The sequence below is a fragment of the Macrobrachium rosenbergii genome, unplaced genomic scaffold (assembly GCF_040412425.1).
Source record: "Macrobrachium rosenbergii isolate ZJJX-2024 unplaced genomic scaffold, ASM4041242v1 13917, whole genome shotgun sequence".
NCBI lineage: Eukaryota > Metazoa > Arthropoda > Malacostraca > Decapoda > Palaemonidae > Macrobrachium > Macrobrachium rosenbergii.
In genome coordinates, this window is record NW_027100728.1 from 551,314 (window position 1) to 570,917 (window position 19,604).

The 19,604-nt window shown below is 38.7% G+C and overlaps 2 long non-coding RNA genes across 2 annotated transcripts in view; one reads left to right on the forward strand and one right to left on the reverse strand.

Annotated features, from left to right (window-relative positions):
* The window catches only part of LOC136838087 (uncharacterized), a 147,327-nt gene extending 135,088 nt beyond the window's left edge, over positions 1-12,239 (forward strand). Inside the window, exon 3 of the long non-coding RNA XR_010852850.1 lies at positions 12,221-12,239. This is a non-coding gene — a long non-coding RNA (uncharacterized lncRNA). The remainder of the gene's footprint in view (positions 1-12,220) is intronic.
* LOC136838090 (uncharacterized) overlaps positions 11,922-19,604 on the reverse strand; it is a 98,819-nt gene continuing 91,136 nt past the window's right edge. Inside the window, exon 2 of the long non-coding RNA XR_010852859.1 lies at positions 11,922-12,078. This is a non-coding gene — a long non-coding RNA (uncharacterized lncRNA). The remainder of the gene's footprint in view (positions 12,079-19,604) is intronic.

Sequence of the window (19,604 nt, forward strand, 5' to 3'; positions counted from 1 at the left end):
ATCGTGCCTGAGGAAGGATTTTTTAGTGTAACGTCAAGGTATTTTGTGAGGGTTTGGGGCAATCCATGAACATTGTGCTATCTGGAAGGGTCTTGGAATGTAGTATCAAACCTTTTCCTCAGGTTTTCAGGTTAGTCTTGAAGCATCGTGCCTGAGGAAGGATTTTTTAGTGTAACGTCAAGGTATTTTGTGAGGGTTTGGGGCAATCCATGAACATTGTGCTATTTGGAAGGGTCTCGGAATGTAGTATCAAACCTTTTCCTCAGGTTTTCAGGTTAGTCTTGAAGCATCGTGCCTGAGGAAGGATTTTTTAGTGTAACGTCAAGGTATTTTGTGAGGGTTTGGGGCAATCCATGAACATTGTGCTATCTGGAAGGGTCTCGGAATGTAGTATCAAACCTTTTCCTCAGGTTTTCAGGTTAGTCTTGAAGCATCGTGCCTGAGGAAGGATTTTTTAGTGTAACGTCAAGGTATTTTGTGAGGGTTTGGGGCAATCCATGAACATTGTGCTATCTGGAAGGGTCTCGGAATGTAGTATCAAACCTTTTCCTCAGGTTTTCAGGTTAGTCTTGAAGCATCGTGCCTGAGGAAGGATTTTTAGTGTAACGTCAAGGTATTTTGTGAGGGTTTGGGGCAATCCATGAACATTGTGCTGTATGGAAGGGTCTCGGAATGTAGTATCAAACCTTTTCCTCAGGTTTTCAGGTTAGTCTTGAAGCATCGTGCCTGAGGAAGGATTTTTAGTGTAACGTCAAGGTATTTTGTGAGGGTTTGGGGCAATCCATGAACATTGTGCTATCTGGAAGGGTCTCGGAATGTAGTATCAAACCTTTTCCTCAGGTTTTCAGGTTAGTCTTGAAGCATCGTGCCTGAGGAAGGATTTTTAGTGTAACGTCAAGGTATTTTGTGAGGGTTTGGGGCAATCCATGAACATTGTGCTATCTGGAAGGGTCTGGAATGTAGTATCAAACCTTTTCCTCAGGTTTTCAGGTTAGTCTTGAAGCATCGTGCCTGAGGAAGGATTTTTTAGTGTAACGTCAAGGTATTTTGTGAGGGTTTGGGGCAATCCATGAACATTGTGCTATATGGAAGGGTCTGGAATGTAGTATCAAACCTTTTCCTCAGGTTTTCAGGTTAGTCTTGAAGCATCGTGCCTGAGGAAGATTTTTTTTAGTGTAACGTCAAGGTATTTTGTGAGGGTTTGGGGCAATCCATGAACATTGTGCTATCTGGAAGGGTCTCGGAATGTAGTATCAAACCTTTTCCTCAGGTTTTCAGGTTAGTCTTGAAGCATCGTGCCTGAGGAAGGATTTTTAGTGTAACGTCAAGGTATTTTGTGAGGGTTTGGGGCAATCCATGAACATTGTGCTATTTGGAAGGGTCTCGGAATGTAGTATCAAACCTTTTCCTCAGGTTTTCAGGTTAGTCTTGAAGCATCGTGCCTGAGGAAGGATTTTTAGTGTAACGTCAAGGTATTTTGTGAGGGTTTGGGGCAATCCATGAACATTGTGCTATCTGGAAGGGTCTTGGAATGTAGTATCAAACCTTTTCCTCAGGTTTTCAGGTTAGTCTTGAAGCATCGTGCCTGAGGAAGGATTTTTTTAGTGTAACGTCAAGGTATTTTGTGAGGGTTTGGGGCAATCCATGAACATTGTGCTATCTGGAAGGGTCTCGGAATGTAGTATCAAACCTTTTCCTCAGGTTTTCAGGTTAGTCTTGAAGCATCGTGCCTGAGGAAGGATTTTTTTAGTGTAACGTCAAGGTATTTTGTGAGGGTTTGGGGCAATCCATGAACATTGTGCTATCTGGAAGGGTCTCGGAATGTAGTATCAAACCTTTTCCTCAGGTTTTCAGGTTAGTCTTGAAGCATCGTGCCTGAGGAAGGATTTTTAGTGTAACGTCAAGGTATTTTGTGAGGGTTTGGGGCAATCCATGAACATTGTGCTATCTGGAAGGGTCTTGGAATGTAGTATCAAACCTTTTCCTCAGGTTTTCAGGTTAGTCTTGAAGCATCGTGCCTGAGGAAGGATTTTTAGTGTAACGTCAAGGTATTTTGTGAGGGTTTGGGGCAATCCATGAACATTGTGCTATCTGGAAGGGTCTCGGAATGTAGTATCAAACCTTTTCCTCAGGTTTTCAGGTTAGTCTTGAAGCATCGTGCCTGAGGAAGGATTTTTTTAGTGTAACGTCAAGGTATTTTGTGAGGGTTTGGGGCAATCCATGAACATTGTGCTATCTGGAAGGGTCTTGGAATGTAGTATCAAACCTTTTCCTCAGGTTTTCAGGTTAGTCTTGAAGCATCGTGCCTGAGGAAGGATTTTTTTAGTGTAACGTCAAGGTATTTTGTGAGGGTTTGGGGCAATCCATGAACATTGTGCTATCTGGAAGGGTCTCGGAATGTAGTATCAAACCTTTTCCTCAGGTTTTCAGGTTAGTCTTGAAGCATCGTGCCTGAGGAAGGATTTTTAGTGTAACGTCAAGGTATTTTGTGAGGGTTTGGGGCAATCCATGAACATTGTGCTATCTGGAAGGGTCTCGGAATGTAGTATCAAACCTTTTCCTCAGGTTTTCAGGTTAGTCTTGAAGCATCGTGCCTGAGGAAGGATTTTTTTAGTGTAACGTCAAGGTATTTTGTGAGGGTTTGGGGCAATCCATGAACATTGTGCTATCTGGAAGGGTCTTGGAATGTAGTATCAAACCTTTTCCTCAGGTTTTCAGGTTAGTCTTGAAGCATCGTGCCTGAGGAAGGATTTTTAGTGTAACGTCAAGGTATTTTGTGAGGGTTTGGGGCAATCCATGAACATTGTGCTATCTGGAAGGGTCTCGGAATGTAGTATCAAACCTTTTCCTCAGGTTTTCAGGTTAGTCTTGAAGCATCGTGCCTGAGGAAGGATTTTTTAGTGTAACGTCAAGGTATTTTGTGAGGGTTTGGGGCAATCCATGAACATTGTGCTATCTGGAAGGGTCTCGGAATGTAGTATCAAACCTTTTCCTCAGGTTTTCAGGTTAGTCTTGAAGCATCGTGCCTGAGGAAGGATTTTTTTATGTAACGTCAAGGTATTTTGTGAGGGTTTGGGGCAATCCATGAACATTGTGCTGTATGGAAGGGTCTCGGAATGTAGTATCAAACCTTTTCCTCAGGTTTTCAGGTTAGTCTTGAAGCATCGTGCCTGAGGAAGGATTTTTAGTGTAACGTCAAGGTATTTTGTGAGGGTTTGGGGCAATCCATGAACATTGTGCTATCTGGAAGGGTCTTGGAATGTAGTATCAAACCTTTTCCTCAGGTTTTCAGGTTAGTCTTGAAGCATCGTGCCTGAGGAAGGATTTTTAGTGTAACGTCAAGGTATTTTGTGAGGGTTTGGGGCAATCCATGAACATTGTGCTATCTGGAAGGGTCTGGGAATGTAGTATCAAACCTTTTCCTCAGGTTTTCAGGTTAGTCTTGAAGCATCGTGCCTGAGGAAGGATTTTAGTGTAACGTCAAGGTATTTTGTGAGGGTTTGGGGCAATCCATGAACATTGTGCTGTATGGAAGGGTCTTGGAATGTAGTATCAAACCTTTTCCTCAGGTTTTCAGGTTAGTCTTGAAGCATCGTGCCTGAGGAAGGATTTTTTAGTGTAACGTCAAGGTATTTTGTGAGGGTTTGGGGCAATCCATGAACATTGTGCTATCTGGAAGGGTCTCGGAATGTAGTATCAAACCTTTTCCTCAGGTTTTCAGGTTAGTCTTGAAGCATCGTGCCTGAGGAAGGATTTTTAGTGTAACGTCAAGGTATTTTGTGAGGGTTTGGGGCAATCCATGAACATTGTGCTATCTGGAAGGGTCTTGGAATGTAGTATCAAACCTTTTCCTCAGGTTTTCAGGTTAGTCTTGAAGCATCGTGCCTGAGGAAGGATTTTTAGTGTAACGTCAAGGTATTTTGTGAGGGTTTGGGGCAATCCATGAACATTGTGCTATCTGGAAGGGTCTCGGAATGTAGTATCAAACCTTTTCCTCAGGTTTTCAGGTTAGTCTTGAAGCATCGTGCCTGAGGAAGGATTTTTTTTAGTGTAACGTCAAGGTATTTTGTGAGGGTTTGGGGCAATCCATGAACATTGTGCTATCTGGAAGGGTCTCGGAATGTAGTATCAAACCTTTTCCTCAGGTTTTCAGGTTAGTCTTGAAGCATCGTGCCTGAGGAAGGATTTTTAGTGTAACGTCAAGGTATTTTGTGAGGGTTTGGGGCAATCCATGAACATTGTGCTATCTGGAAGGGTCTCGGAATGTAGTATCAAACCTTTTCCTCAGGTTTTCAGGTTAGTCTTGAAGCATCGTGCCTGAGGAAGGATTTTTAGTGTAACGTCAAGGTATTTTGTGAGGGTTTGGGGCAATCCATGAACATTGTGCTATCTGGAAGGGTCTTGGAATGTAGTATCAAACCTTTTCCTCAGGTTTTGAGGTTAGTCTTGAAGCATCGTGCCTGAGGAAGGATTTTTAGTGTAACGTCAAGGTATTTTGTGAGGGTTTGGGGCAATCCATGAACATTGTGCTGTATGGAAGGGTCTTGGAATGTAGTATCAAACCTTTTCCTCAGGTTTTCAGGTTAGTCTTGAAGCATCGTGCCTGAGGAAGGATTTTTTAGTGTAACGTCAAGGTATTTTGTGAGGGTTTGGGGCAATCCATGAACATTGTGCTATCTGGAAGGGTCTCGGAATGTAGTATCAAACCTTTTCCTCAGGTTTTCAGGTTAGTCTTGAAGCATCGTGCCTGAGGAAGGATTTTTAGTGTAACGTCAAGGTATTTTGTGAGGGTTTGGGGCAATCCATGAACATTGTGCTATATGGAAGGGTCTCGGAATGTAGTATCAAACCTTTTCCTCAGGTTTTCAGGTTAGTCTTGAAGCATCGTGCCTGAGGAAGGATTTTTTAGTGTAACGTCAAGGTATTTTGTGAGGGTTTGGGGCAATCCATGAACATTGTGCTATCTGGAAGGGTCTCGGAATGTATTTTCAAACCTTTTCCTCAGGTTTTCAGGTTAGTCTTGAAGCATCGTGCCTGAGGAAGGATTTTTTAGTGTAACGTCAAGGTATTTTGTGAGGGTTTGGGGCAATCCATGAACATTGTGCTATCTGGAAGGGTCTCGGAATGTAGTATCAAACCTTTTCCTCAGGTTTTCAGGTTAGTCTTGAAGCATCGTGCCTGAGGAAGGATTTTTTAGTGTAACGTCAAGGTATTTTGTGAGGGTTTGGGGCAATCCATGAACATTGTGCTATCTGGAAGGGTCTCAGAATGTAGTATCAAACCTTTTCCTCAGGTTTTCAGGTTAGTCTTGAAGCATCGTGCCTGAGGAAGGATTTTTTTAGTGTAACGTCAAGGTATTTTGTGAGGGTTTGGGGCAATCCATGAACATTGTGCTGTATGGAAGGGTCTCGGAATGTAGTATCAAACCTTTTCCTCAGGTTTTCAGGTTAGTCTTGAAGCATCGTGCCTGAGGAAGGATTTTTTTAGTGTAACGTCAAGGTATTTTGTGAGGGTTTGGGGCAATCCATGAACATTGTGCTATATGGAAGGGTCTTGGAATGTAGTATCAAACCTTTTCCTCAGGTTTTCAGGTTAGTCTTGAAGCATCGTGCCTGAGGAAGGATTTTTTAGTGTAACGTCAAGGTATTTTGTGAGGGTTTGGGGCAATCCATGAACATTGTGCTATCTGGAAGGGTCTCGGAATGTAGTATCAAACCTTTTCCTCAGGTTTTCAGGTTAGTCTTGAAGCATCGTGCCTGAGGAAGGATTTTTAGTGTAACGTCAAGGTATTTTGTGAGGGTTTGGGGCAATCCATGAACATTGTGCTATCTGGAAGGGTCTCGGAATGTAGTATCAAACCTTTTCCTCAGGTTTTCAGGTTAGTCTTGAAGCATCGTGCCTGAGGAAGGATTTTTTAGTGTAACGTCAAGGTATTTTGTGAGGGTTTGGGGCAATCCATGAACATTGTGCTATCTGGAAGGGTCTGGAATGTAGTATCAAACCTTTTCCTCAGGTTTTCAGGTTAGTCTTGAAGCATCGTGCCTGAGGAAGGATTTTTTAGTGTAACGTCAAGGTATTTTGTGAGGGTTTGGGGCAATCCATGAACATTGTGCTATCTGGAAGGGTCTTGGAATGTAGTATCAAACCTTTTCCTCAGGTTTTCAGGTTAGTCTTGAAGCATCGTGCCTGAGGAAGGATTTTTAGTGTAACGTCAAGGTATTTTGTGAGGGTTTGGGGCAATCCATGAACATTGTGCTATTTGGAAGGGTCTTGGAATGTAGTATCAAACCTTTTCCTCAGGTTTTCAGGTTAGTCTTGAAGCATCGTGCCTGAGGAAGGATTTTTAGTGTAACGTCAAGGTATTTTGTGAGGGTTTGGGGCAATCCATGAACATTGTGCTATATGGAAGGGTCTTGGAATGTAGTATCAAACCTTTTCCTCAGGTTTTCAGGTTAGTCTTGAAGCATCGTGCCTGAGGAAGGATTTTTAGTGTAACGTCAAGGTATTTTGTGAGGGTTTGGGGCAATCCATGAACATTGTGCTATCTGGAAGGGTCTTGGAATGTAGTATCAAACCTTTTCCTCAGGTTTTCAGGTTAGTCTTGAAGCATCGTGCCTGAGGAAGGGTTTTTTAGTGTAACGTCAAGGTATTTTGTGAGGGTTTGGGGTAATCCATGAACATTGTGCTATCTGGAAGGGTCTTGGAATGTAGTATCAAACATTTTCCTCAGGTTTTCAGGTTAGTCTTGAAGCATCGTGCCTGAGGAAGGATTTTTTAGTGTAACGTCAAGGTATTTTGTGAGGGTTTGGGGCAATCCATGAACATTGTGCTATCTGGAAGGGTCTTGGAATGTAGTATCAAACCTTTTCCTCAGGTTTTCAGGTTAGTCTTGAAGCATCGTGCCTGAGGAAGGATTTTTTAGTGTAACGTCAAGGTATTTTGTGAGGGTTTGGGGCAATCCATGAACATTGTGCTATCTGGAAGGGTCTTGGAATGTAGTATCAAACCTTTTCCTCAGGTTTTCAGGTTAGTCTTGAAGCATCGTGCCTGAGGAAGGATTTTTAGTGTAACGTCAAGGTATTTTGTGAGGGTTTGGGGCAATCCATGAACATTGTGCTATCTGGAAGGGTCTCGGAATGTAGTATCAAACCTTTTCCTCAGGTTTTCAGGTTAGTCTTGAAGCATCGTGCCTGAGGAAGGATTTTTTTTAGTGTAACGTCAAGGTATTTTGTGAGGGTTTGGGGCAATCCATGAACATTGTGCTATCTGGAAGGGTCTCAGAATGTAGTATCAAACCTTTTCCTCAGGTTTTCAGGTTAGTCTTGAAGCATCGTGCCTGAGGAAGGATTTTTAGTGTAACGTCAAGGTATTTTGTGAGGGTTTGGGGCAATCCATGAACATTGTGCTGCTGTATGGAAGGGTCTTGGAATGTAGTATCAAACCTTTTCCTCAGGTTTTCAGGTTAGTCTTGAAGCATCGTGCCTGAGGAAGGATTTTTTTAGTGTAACGTCAAGGTATTTTGTGAGGGTTTGGGGCAATCCATGAACATTGTGCTATATCTGGAAGGGTCTTGGAATGTAGTATCAAACCTTTTCCTCAGGTTTTCAGGTTAGTCTTGAAAGCATCGTGCCTGAGGAAGGATTTTTTAGTGTAACGTCAAGGTATTTTGTGAGGGTTTGGGGCAATCCATGAACATTGTGCTATCTGGAAGGGTCTTGGAATGTAGTATCAAACCTTTTCCTCAGGTTTTCAGGTTAGTCTTGAAGCATCGTGCCTGAGGAAGGATTTTTAGTGTAACGTCAAGGTATTTTGTGAGGGTTTGGGGCAATCCATGAACATTGTGCTATCTGGAAGGGTCTGGAATGTAGTATCAAACCTTTTCCTCAGGTTTTCAGGTTAGTCTTGAAGCATCGTGCCTGAGGAAGGATTTTTAGTGTAACGTCAAGGTATTTTGTGAGGGTTTGGGGCAATCCATGAACATTGTGCTATCTGGAAGGGTCTTGGAATGTAGTATCAAACCTTTTCCTCAGGTTTTCAGGTTAGTCTTGAAGCATGAGTGCCTGAGGAAGGATTTTTTTAGTGTAACGTCAAGGTATTTTGTGAGGGTTTGGGGCAATCCATGAACATTGTGCTATCTGGAAGGGTCTTGGAATGTAGTATCAAACCTTTTCCTCAGGTTTTCAGGTTAGTCTTGAAGCATCGTGCCTGAGGAAGGATTTTTTTTTTAGTGTAACGTCAAGGTATTTTGTGAGGGTTTGGGGCAATCCATGAACATTGTGCTATCTGGAAGGGTCTGGAATGTAGTATCAAACCTTTTCCTCAGGTTTTCAGGTTAGTCTTGAAGCATCGTGCCTGAGGAAGGATTTTTTTTAGTGTAACGTCAAGGTATTTTGTGAGGGTTTGGGGCAATCCATGAACATTGTGCTATCTGGAAGGGTCTCGGAATGTAGTATCAAACCTTTTCCTCAGGTTTTCAGGTTAGTCTTGAAGCATCGTGCCTGAGGAAGGATTTTTAGTGTAACGTCAAGGTATTTTGTGAGGGTTTGGGGCAATCCATGAACATTGTGCTATCTGGAAGGGTCTCGGAATGTAGTATCAAACCTTTTCCTCAGGTTTTCAGGTTAGTCTTGAAGCATCGTGCCTGAGGAAGGATTTTTTAGTGTAACGTCAAGGTATTTTGTGAGGGTTTGGGGCAATCCATGAACATTGTGCTATCTGGAAGGGTCTTGGAATGTAGTATCAAACCTTTTCCTCAGGTTTTCAGGTTAGTCTTGAAGCATCGTGCCTGAGGAAGGATTTTTAGTGTAACGTCAAGGTATTTTGTGAGGGTTTGGGGCAATCCATGAACATTGTGCTATCTGGAAGGGTCTTGAATGTAGTATCAAACCTTTTCCTCAGGTTTTCAGGTTAGTCTTGAAGCATCGTGCCTGAGGAAGGATTTTTAGTGTAACGTCAAGGTATTTTGTGAGGGTTTGGGGCAATCCATGAACATTGTGCTATCTGGAAGGGTCTTGGAATGTAGTATCAAACCTTTTCCTCAGGTTTTCAGGTTAGTCTCTTGAAGCATCGTGCCTGAGGAAGGATTTTTAGTGTAACGTCAAGGTATTTTGTGAGGGTTTGGGGCAATCCATGAACATTGTGCTATCTGGAAGGGTCTGGAATGTAGTATCAAACCTTTTCCTCAGGTTTTCAGGTTAGTCTTGAAGCATCGTGCCTGAGGAAGGATTTTTAGTGTAACGTCAAGGTATTTTGTGAGGGTTTGGGGCAATCCATGAACATTGTGCTATCTGGAAGGGTCTTGAATGTAGTATCAAACCTTTTCCTCAGGTTTTCAGGTTAGTCTTGAAGCATCGTGCCTGAGGAAGGATTTTTAGTGTAACGTCAAGGTATTTTGTGAGGGTTTGGGGCAATCCATGAACATTGTGCTATCTGGAAGGGTCTTGGAATGTAGTATCAAACCTTTTCCTCAGGTTTTCAGGTTAGTCTTGAAGCATCGTGCCTGAGGAAGGATTTTTTAGTGTAACGTCAAGGTATTTTGTGAGGGTTTGGGGCAATCCATGAACATTGTGCTATCTGGAAGGGTCTCGGAATGTAGTATCAAACCTTTTCCTCAGGTTTTCAGGTTAGTCTTGAAGCATCGTGCCTGAGGAAGGATTTTTTTAGTGTAACGTCAAGGTATTTTGTGAGGGTTTGGGGCAATCCATGAACATTGTGCTATCTGGAAGGGTCTCGGAATGTAGTATCAAACCTTTTCCTCAGGTTTTCAGGTTAGTCTTGAAGCATCGTGCCTGAGGAAGGATTTTTTAGTGTAATGTCAAGGTATTTTGTGAGGGTTTGGGGCAATCCATGAACATTGTGCTATCTGGAAGGGTCTCTGAATGTAGTATCAAACCTTTTCCTCAGGTTTTCAGGTTAGTCTTGAAGCATCGTGCCTGAGGAAGGATTTTTTAGTGTAACGTAAAGGTATTTTTTGTGAGGGTTTGGGGCAATCCATGAACATTGTGCTATGAAATTCTCTAATGTAGTATCAAACCTTTTCTCTCAGGTTTTCAGGTTAGTTTGAAGCAATGCCTGAGGAAGGGTTTTTAGTGTAATCAAGGTTTTTTTTAGGGTTTTTCAATAAGGTTGTTCCAGCTTTTAGTGTCAAACAGGTTTTTGTTTGGGGCAATTTTTGAAATTGTCATTTGGAAATTTTATCAAACCTTTTCTCAGGTTTCCCATCATCAAATTTAGCTTCTTGAAATCGTCCTGAGGAAGGATTTTTAGTTAACATCAAAGGTATTTTTGAGGGTTTGGGGCAATCCATGAACATTGTGCTATCTGGAAGGGTCTTGATTAATGTAGTATCAAATTTCCTCAGGTTTTAAGGTTAGTCTTGAAGCATTGTCATAAGGATTTTTTGTAATGTCAAAAGGTATTTTGTGAGGGTTCCCATCAAATTTTGAACATTATTGCTATCTTTCAAAAATCTCATCAAATGTCTCTATAAACCTTTTCTCTCTTTAAATTTTCAGGTTAGTATGTCCAGTAAATTGCCCAATAAGTTGCATTTTTTAGTGTAGTTTCCATCAAATTTTCCAGGGTTTTCTTTCCCATCATGAACATTGTGCTCTTTCTGGGTCATTCCTACCTTTCAAAAATCCATCAAATTTCTTCCTCAGGTTTTGGTTCCTTTGATGTCTTGTATTCAGTAAATTTCCCAATAAGTTGCATGAAATTGCATATCTCCTTTTCAAATTTTATTTTTTCCTCTTTTTCAGGCAATTTATCTTTTGTCTGTGTTGCTTGTTCATTCCCATTCCTTAGAATTTCATTTGCCATCAAATTTTGGAATCCATCTCTTTTTCTGTTTTCTCAAATCTCCTCATGCTGTGATTTTCTCTCCTTTAAATTTCTCAGCTTAATGTCCAGTAAATTTCCCAATTTCATATGAAATATCATTCTCCATCAAAATTTTTCTTTTTCTTTCCCAATAATTGGAAAACTTTTCAAAAATCTCATCAAATATTCTCTCTATCTCTCTCTCTCTCTAAATTTCTCAGCTTTCTCTCTCTCTCTCTTTAAGTTGCTCTCTGAACATATCTCTCTCTCTAATTTTGTCTTTTTCTCTTCATTTCTCATTGAAAACTTTTCAAAAAATGACTTAAAACTAATATTCATTTATAGACAATTAGTTGTTCCTTTTGATTGAATTTGAATCTTCCATTCACTGAATGCTTGACATGAATCTTCTCTCATTCTCTCTCTCTCTCTCTCTCTCTCTCTCTCTCTCTCTCTCTCTCTCTCTCTCTCTCTCTCTCTCTCTCTCTCTCTCTTTTTAAAGACACTTTGAACTGTCCTATTATTGCTGTATTCTTATTGAACATGTATACAGAAAATTGCTGTATTCTTGTTCTCATATCTTCATTTTCTCTCTCTCTCTCTCTCTCTCTCTCTCTCTCTCTTCTCTCTCTCTCTCTCTCTCTCTCTCTCTCTCTCTCTCTCTCTCTCTCTCTCTCTCTATTGAACTTCCAGTATTAGGACAGAAGTATATAGAGTTGCTTTTCCTATTGATATATCTGTAATTTGTATATTTATTTTATTTGAAGGTCTCTCTCTCTCTCTCTCTCTCTCTCTCCTTATTGAAATGTTGTAATAATGGTTTTTATTTTCAGTGTAATGACACTTTAGTAGTTGTCTTTATTGAATTGTTGTAGTAATGTTATTTAATCTATATTTACAGATTGATCCTGATGTTGCAACCCAGAGAGAGAGAGAGAGAGCAAAAGAGGAACCCAGGTGATATCAAGAGAACGAGGAGAGGCAAGAGGATCGCCGGTAACCTTCAAAACCTAAATAAGATGCCGGTAATCCAGGGCAGTTAAAAAAAACCTTTTCTGGACGCCTCAACTTATACACTCAAATTTAATCAAATTTTAGAATTTTTAATTTTTTTTTTTTTTTTTTTTTTTTTTTTTTTTTTTTTGGTGGTGGTGGGGTGGAGTTGTGGCCCTGGACCTGGCTGGGCAGGATCTGGCACTGGACCTGGCTGGGCAGGATCTGGCACTGGACCTGGCTGGGCAGGATCTGGCACTGGACCTGGCTGGGGTTGAGGGGAATGTGGTTTGGGGTCTGGAATGGGCCCTCTAAATTTGACATTGTAATGCTACTCTTATGTAAGGTTCTTTTTAATGTAATGCTACCCTTATGTAAGGTTTTTTTGTAATGCTACCTTTGTAAGGTTCTTTTTTTGTAATGCTACCCTTATGTAAGGTTCTTTTTTTGTAATGCTACCCTTATGTAAAGGTTCTTTTTTGTAATGCTACCCTTATTGTAAAGGTTCTTTTTTTTTGTAATGCTACTCTTATTGTAAAGGTTCTTTTTTGTAATGCTACTCTTATTGTAAAGGTTCTTTTTTGTAATGCTACTCTTATTGTAAAGGTTCTTTTTTTAATGCTACTCTTATTGTAAAGGTTCTTTTTTTTGTAATGCTACTCTTATTGTAAAGGTTCTTTTTTGTAATGCTACTCTTATTGTAAAGGTTCTTTTTTGTAATGCTACTCTTATTGTAAAGGTTCTTTTTTGTAATGCTACTCTTATTGTAAAGGTTCTTTTTTGTAATGCTACTCTTATTGTAAAGGTTCTTTTTTGTAATGCTACTCTTATTGTAAAGGTTCTTTTTTGTAATGCTACTCTTATTGTAAAGGTTCTTTTTTAAATAAACTGTCAAGTATTCATAATTATTTAATTTTCCTGATGAATTGAATGGTGAAATTCCTGAAATTATCAACTGAATGGTAATTCAATGAGGTACTGAATGACAAGCAAACTGCATTTGAGTGTTTTATTTAACCAAAGGTCACACAGTCATCATAGTTCATATACAGAGAATACTGGCTGCCCAAGACAGCACCAGCAGAGAGACATGTTACTCCTGTGACAGCTCACTAGAGACTGATGGGGGCTCCTTGAGTTCACCTTCTATATATACCCTGGATGGACAGTTGCCATGAGTTGCCTGTTAGGATATCTCCAATGAATTTTTGGAGATAGTGCAAATTTTGAGGTGGAAGTGGGCCAAGAAGGCAGGTGGTGCAGTGGGTAGGAGAGGTTGGAAGGTCCTTATGAACTCCTCCACAACTGGCCAGGGATGAGATCCCCAGCCTCAATACCTCCTGGAAAGAGAGAGACATTAATACTTTCTGCTGAGTAATAGTACTTCCATATACACTAGCTACTGGCTATTACAGCTTGCTAATGCTACACTAGACATGCTGGAGAACTGAACTGCTACTATGATGAACTACAACTGGTAATTCTGCTTACTAATGCTGTGAATACTAGCTGAACTGAAAGCTACTACTGATACTGGTTACTGCTTAGTAATGCTACACTAGAAGAGAATGCTAGATGAACTAAAGCTGCAACTACTAGTAATTCTGCATTACTAATGCTGTACAAGAATGAAGACTAGCTATTGAACTGAAAACTTATTGGGAAATGATACTGGTTACAAGCTGAGAAATTTAATGGAGAGACACTTGTAGATGAGAAATTAGGTGGCAAGTTACTGTTTGCTGGTCAGTCATGCTATGCTAATGAACTGTACAAAAATTTCATGGAGAAATGCTATTTCATATGCAATTTATTGGGAAAGTTATTGGACATACAAGCTGAGAAATTTAAAGGAGAGACAAGGTATACAGAGAAATTTGATGGAGATTTTTGAAAGGTAGGAATGTTGGGAAAGAAGCAGCAAAATTTGATGATGGAAAGAAACAGCAAAATTTGATGGAGATATGCTATTTCATATGCAACTTATTGGGAAATTTACTGGACATACAAGCTGAGAAATTTAAAGGAGAGACAAGGTATACAGAGAAATTTGATGGAGATTTTTGAAAGGTAGGAATGTTGGGAAAGAAGCAGCAAAATTTGATGGGAAAGAAGCAGCAAAATTTGATGGAGATATGCTATTTCATATGCAACTTATTGGGAAATTTACTGGACATACAAGCTGAGAAATTTAAAGGAGAGACAAGGTATACAGAGAAATTTGATGGAGATTTTTTTGAATGTTGGGAAAGAAGCAGCAAAATGTTGGGAAAGAAGCAGCAAAATTTGATGGAGATATGCTATTTCATATGCAACTTATTGGGAAATTTACTGGACATACAAGCTGAGAAATTTAAAGGAGAGACAAGGTATACAGAGAAATTTGATGGAGATTTTTGAAAGGTAGGAATGTTGGGAAAGAAGCAGCAAAATTTGATGGGAAAGAAGCAGCAAAATTTGATGGAGATATGCTATTTCATATGCAACTTATTGGGAAATTTACTGGACATACAAGCTGAGAAATTTAAAGGAGAGACAAGGTATACAGAGAAATTTGATGGAGATTTTTGAAAGGTAGGAATGTTGGGAAAGAAGCAGCAAAATTTGATGGGAAAGAAGCAGCAAAATTTGATGGAGATATGCTATTTCATATGCAATGCAACTTATTGGGAAATTTACTGGACATACAAGCTGAGAAATTTAAAGGAGAGACAAGGTATACAGAGAAATTTGATGGAGATTTTTTGCAAAAGGTAGGAATGTTGGGAAAGAAAAGTATACAGAAAATTTGATGGGAAAAGAAGCAGCAAAATTTGATGGAGATATGCTATTTCATATGCAACTTATTGGGAAATTTACTGGACATACAAGCTGAGAAATTTAAAGGAGAGACAAGGTATACAGAGAAATTTGATGGAGATTTTTGAAAGGTAGGAATGTTGGGAAAGAAGCAAGGCAAAATTTTTGATGGGAAAGAAGCAGCAAAATTTGATGGAGATATGCTATTTCATATGCAACTTATTGGGAAATTTACTGGACATACAAGCTGAGAAATTTAAAGGAGAGACAAGGTATACAGAGAAATTTGATGGAGATTTTTGAAAGGTAGGAATGTTGGGAAAGAAGCAGCAAAATTTGATGGGAAAGAAGCAGCAAAATTTGATGGAGATATGCTATTTCATATGCAACTTATTGGGAAATTTACTGGACATACAAGCTGAGAAATTTAAAGGAGAGACAAGGTATACAGAGAAATTTGATGGAATTTTTGAAAGGTAGGAATGTTGGGAAAGAAGCAGCAAAATTTGATGGGAAAGAAGCAGCAAAATTTGATGGAGATATGCTATTTCATATGCAACTTATTGGGAAATTTACTGGACATACAAGCTGAGAAATTTAAAGGAGAGACAAGGTATACAGAGAAATTTGATGGAGATTTTTGAAAGGTAGGAATGTTGGGAAAGAAGCAGCAAAATTTGATGGGAAAGAAGCAGCAAAATTTGATGGAGATATGCTATTTCATATGCAACTTATTGGGAAATTTACTGGACATACAAGCTGAGAAATTTAAAGGAGAGACAAGGTATACAGAGAAATTTGATGGAGATTTTTGAAAGGTAGGAATGTTGGGAAAGAAGCAGCAGAATTTGATGGGAAAGAAGCAGCAAAATTTGATGGAGATATGCTATTTCATATGCAACTTATTGGGAAATTTACTGGACATACAAGCTGAGAAATTTAAAGGAGAGACAAGGTATACAGAGAAATTTGATGGAGATTTTTGAAAGGTAGGAATGTTGGGAAAGGAGCAGCAAAATTTGATGGGAAAGAAGCAGCAAAATTTGATGGAGATATGCTATTTCATATGCAACTTATTGGGAAATTTACTGGACATACAAGCTGAGAAATTTAAAGGAGAGACAAGGTATACAGAGAAATTTGATGGAGATTTTTGAAAGGTAGGAATGTTGGGAAAGAAGCAGCAAAATTTGATGGGAAAGAAGCAGCAAAATTTGATGGAGATATGCTATTTCATATGCAACTTATTGGGAAATTTACTGGACATACAAGCTGAGAAATTTAAAGGAGAGACAAGGTATACAGAGAAATTTGATGGAGATTTTTGAAAGGTAGGAATGTTGGGAAAAAGCAAAATTTGATGGGAAAGAAGCAGCAAAATTTGATGGAGATATGCTATTTCATATGCAACTTATTGGGAAATTTACTGGACATACAAGCTGAGAAATTTAAAGGAGAGACAAGGTATACAGAGAAATTTGATGGAGATTTTTGAAGGTAGGAATGTTGGGAAAATGCAAAATTTGATGGGAAAGAAGCAGCAAAATTTGATGGAGATATGCTATTTCATATGCAACTTATTGGGAAATTTACTGGACATACAAGCTGAGAAATTTAAAGGAGAGACAAGGTATACAGAGAAATTTGATGGAGATTTTTGAAAGGTAGGAATGTTGGGAAAGAAGCAAAAATGTTGGGAAAGAAGCAGCAAAATTTGATGGAGATATGCTATTTCATATGCAACTTATTGGGAAATTTACTGGACATACAAGCTGAGAAATTTAAAGGAGAGACAAGGTATACAGAGAAATTTGATGGAGATTTTTGAAAGGTAGGAATGTTGGGAAAGAAGCAGCAAAATTTGATGGGAAAGAAGCAGCAAAATTTGATGGAGATATGCTATTTCATATGCAACTTATTGGGAAATTTACTGGACATACAAGCTGAGAAATTTAAAGGAGAGACAAGGTATACAGAGAAATTTGATGGATTTTTGAAATTTTTTTGGTAGGATTTGTTGGGAAAGAAGCAGCAAAATTTGATGGGAAAGAAGCAGCAAAATTTGATGGAGATATGGTATTTCATATGCAACTTATTGGGAAATTTACTGGACATACAAGCTGAGAAATTTAAAGGAGAGACAAGGTATACAGAGAAATTTGATGGAGATTTTTGAAAGGTAGGAATGTTGGGAAAGAAGCAGCAAAATTTGATGGGAAAGAAGCAGCAAAATTTGATGGAGATATGCTATTTCATATGCAACTTATTGGGAAATTTACTGGACATACAAGCTGAGAATTTAAAAGAGAGAGACAAGGTATACAGAGAAATTTGATGGAGATTTTTGAAAGGTAGGAATGTTAGGAAAGAAGCAGCAAAATTTGATGGAGATATGCTATTTCATATGCAACTTATTGGGAAATTTACTGGACATACAAGCTGAGAAATTTAAAGGAGAGACAAGGTATACAGAGAAATTTGATGGAGATTTTTTTTGAAAGGTAGGAATGTTGGGAAAAAGCAGCAAAATTTGATGGGAAAGAAGCAGCAAAATTTGATGGAGATATGCTATTTCATATGCAACTTATTGGGAAATTTACTGGACATACAAGCTGAGAAATTTAAAGGAGAGACAAGGTATACAGAGAAATTTGATGGAGATTTTTGAAGGTAGGAATGTTAGGCAAAATGTTGGGAAAGAAGCAGCAAAATTTGATGGAGATATGCTATTTCATATGCAACTTATTGGGAAATTTACTGGACATACAAGCTGAGAAATTTAAAGGAGAGACAAGGTATACAGAGAAATTTGATGGAATTTTTGATGGTAGGAATGTTTGAAAGGTAGCAAATGTTGATGGGAAAGAAGCAGCAAATTTGATGGAGATATGCTATTTCATATGCAACTTATTGGGAAATTTACTGGACATACAACAATTTAAAGGAGAGAAATTTAAAGGAGAGACAAGGTATACAGAGAAATTTGATGGAGATATTTTTGCAAAGGTGGAATGAAATTTGGAGACAAGGTAAAGAAGCAGCAAAATTTGATGGGAAAGATGTTGGGAAAAAAGCAGCAAAATTTGATGGGAAAGAAGCAGCAAAATTTGATGGAGATATGCTATTTCATATGCAACTTATTGGGAAATTTACTGGACATACAAGCTGAGAAATTTAAAGGAGAGACAAGGTATACAGAGAAATTTGATGGAGATTTTTGAAAGGTAGGAATGTTGGGAAAGAAGCAGCAAAATTTGATGGGAAAGAAGCAGCAAAATTTGATGGAGATATGCTATTTCATATGCAACTTATTGGGAAATTTACTGGACATACAAGCTGAGAAATTTAAAGGAGAGACAAGGTATACAGAGAAATTTGATGGAGATTTTTTTGAAAGGTAGGAATGTTGGGAAAGAAGCAGCAAAATTTGATGGGAAAGAAGCAGCAAAATTTGATGGAGATATGCTATTTCATATGCAACTTATTGGGAAATTTACTGGACATACAAGCTGAGAAATTTAAAGGAGAGACAAGGTATACAGAGAAATTTGATGGAGATTTTTGAAAGGTAGGAATGTTGGGAAAGAAGCAGCAAAATTTGATGGGAAAGAAGCAGCAAAATTTGATGGAGATATGCTATTTCATATGCAACTTATTGGGAAATTTACTGGACATACAAGCTGAGAAATTTAAAGGAGAGACAAGGTATACAGAGAAATTTGATGGAGATTTTTGAAAGGTAGGAATGTTGGGAAAGAAGCAGCAAAATTTGATGGGAAAGAAGCAGCAAAATTTGATGGAGATATGCTATTTCATATGCAACTTATTGGGAAATTTACTGGACATACAAGCTGAGAAATTTAAAGGAGAGACAAGGTATACAGAGAAATTTGATGGAGATTTTTGAAAGGTAGGAATGTTGGGAAAGCAGCAGCAAAATTTGATGGGAAAGAAGCAGCAAAATTTGATGGAGATATGCTATTTCATATGCAACTTATTGGGAAATTTACTGGACATACAAGCTGAGAAATTTAAAGGAGAGACAAGGTATACAGAGAAATTTGATGGAGATTTTTGAAAGGTAGGAATGTTGGGAAAGAAGCAGCAAAATTTGATGGAGATATGCTATTTCATATGCAACTTATTGGGAAATTTACTGGACATACAAGCTGAGAAATTTAAAGGAGAGACAAGGTATACAGAGAAATTTGATGGAGATTTTTGAAAGGTAGGAATGTTGGGAAAGAAGCAGCAAAATTTGATGGGGGAAAGAAGCAGCAAAATTTGATGGAGATATGCTATTTCATATGCAACTTATTGGGAAATTTACTGGACATACAAGCTGAGAAATTTAAAGGAGAGACAAGGTATACAGAGAAATTTGATGGAGATTTTTGAAAGGTAGGAATGTTGGGAAAGAAGCAGCAAAATTTGATGGGAAGGCAGCAGCAAAATTTGATGGAGATATGCTATTTCATATGCAACTTATTGGGAAATTTACTGGACATACAAGCTGAGAAATTTAAAGGAGAGGCAAGGTATACAGAGAAATTTGATGGAGATTTTTGAAAGGTAGGAATGTTGGGAAAGAAGCAGCAAAATTTGATGGGAAAGAAGCAGCAAAATTTGATGGAGATATGCTATTTCATATGCAACTTATTGGGAAATTTACTGGACATACAAGCTGAGAAATTTAAAGGAGAGACAAGGTATACAGAGAAATTTGATGGAGATTTTTGAAAGGTAGGAATGTTGGGAAAGAAGCAGCAAAATTTGATGGGAAAGAAGCAGCAAAATTTGATGGAGATATGCTATTTCATATGCAACTTATTGGGAAATTTACTGGACATACAAGCTGAGAAATTTAAAGGAGAGACAAGGTATACAGAGAAATTTGATGGAGATTTTTGAAAGGTAGGAATGTTGGGAAAGAAGCAGCAAAATTTGATGGGAAAGAAGCAGCAAAATTTGATGGAGATATGCTATTTCAT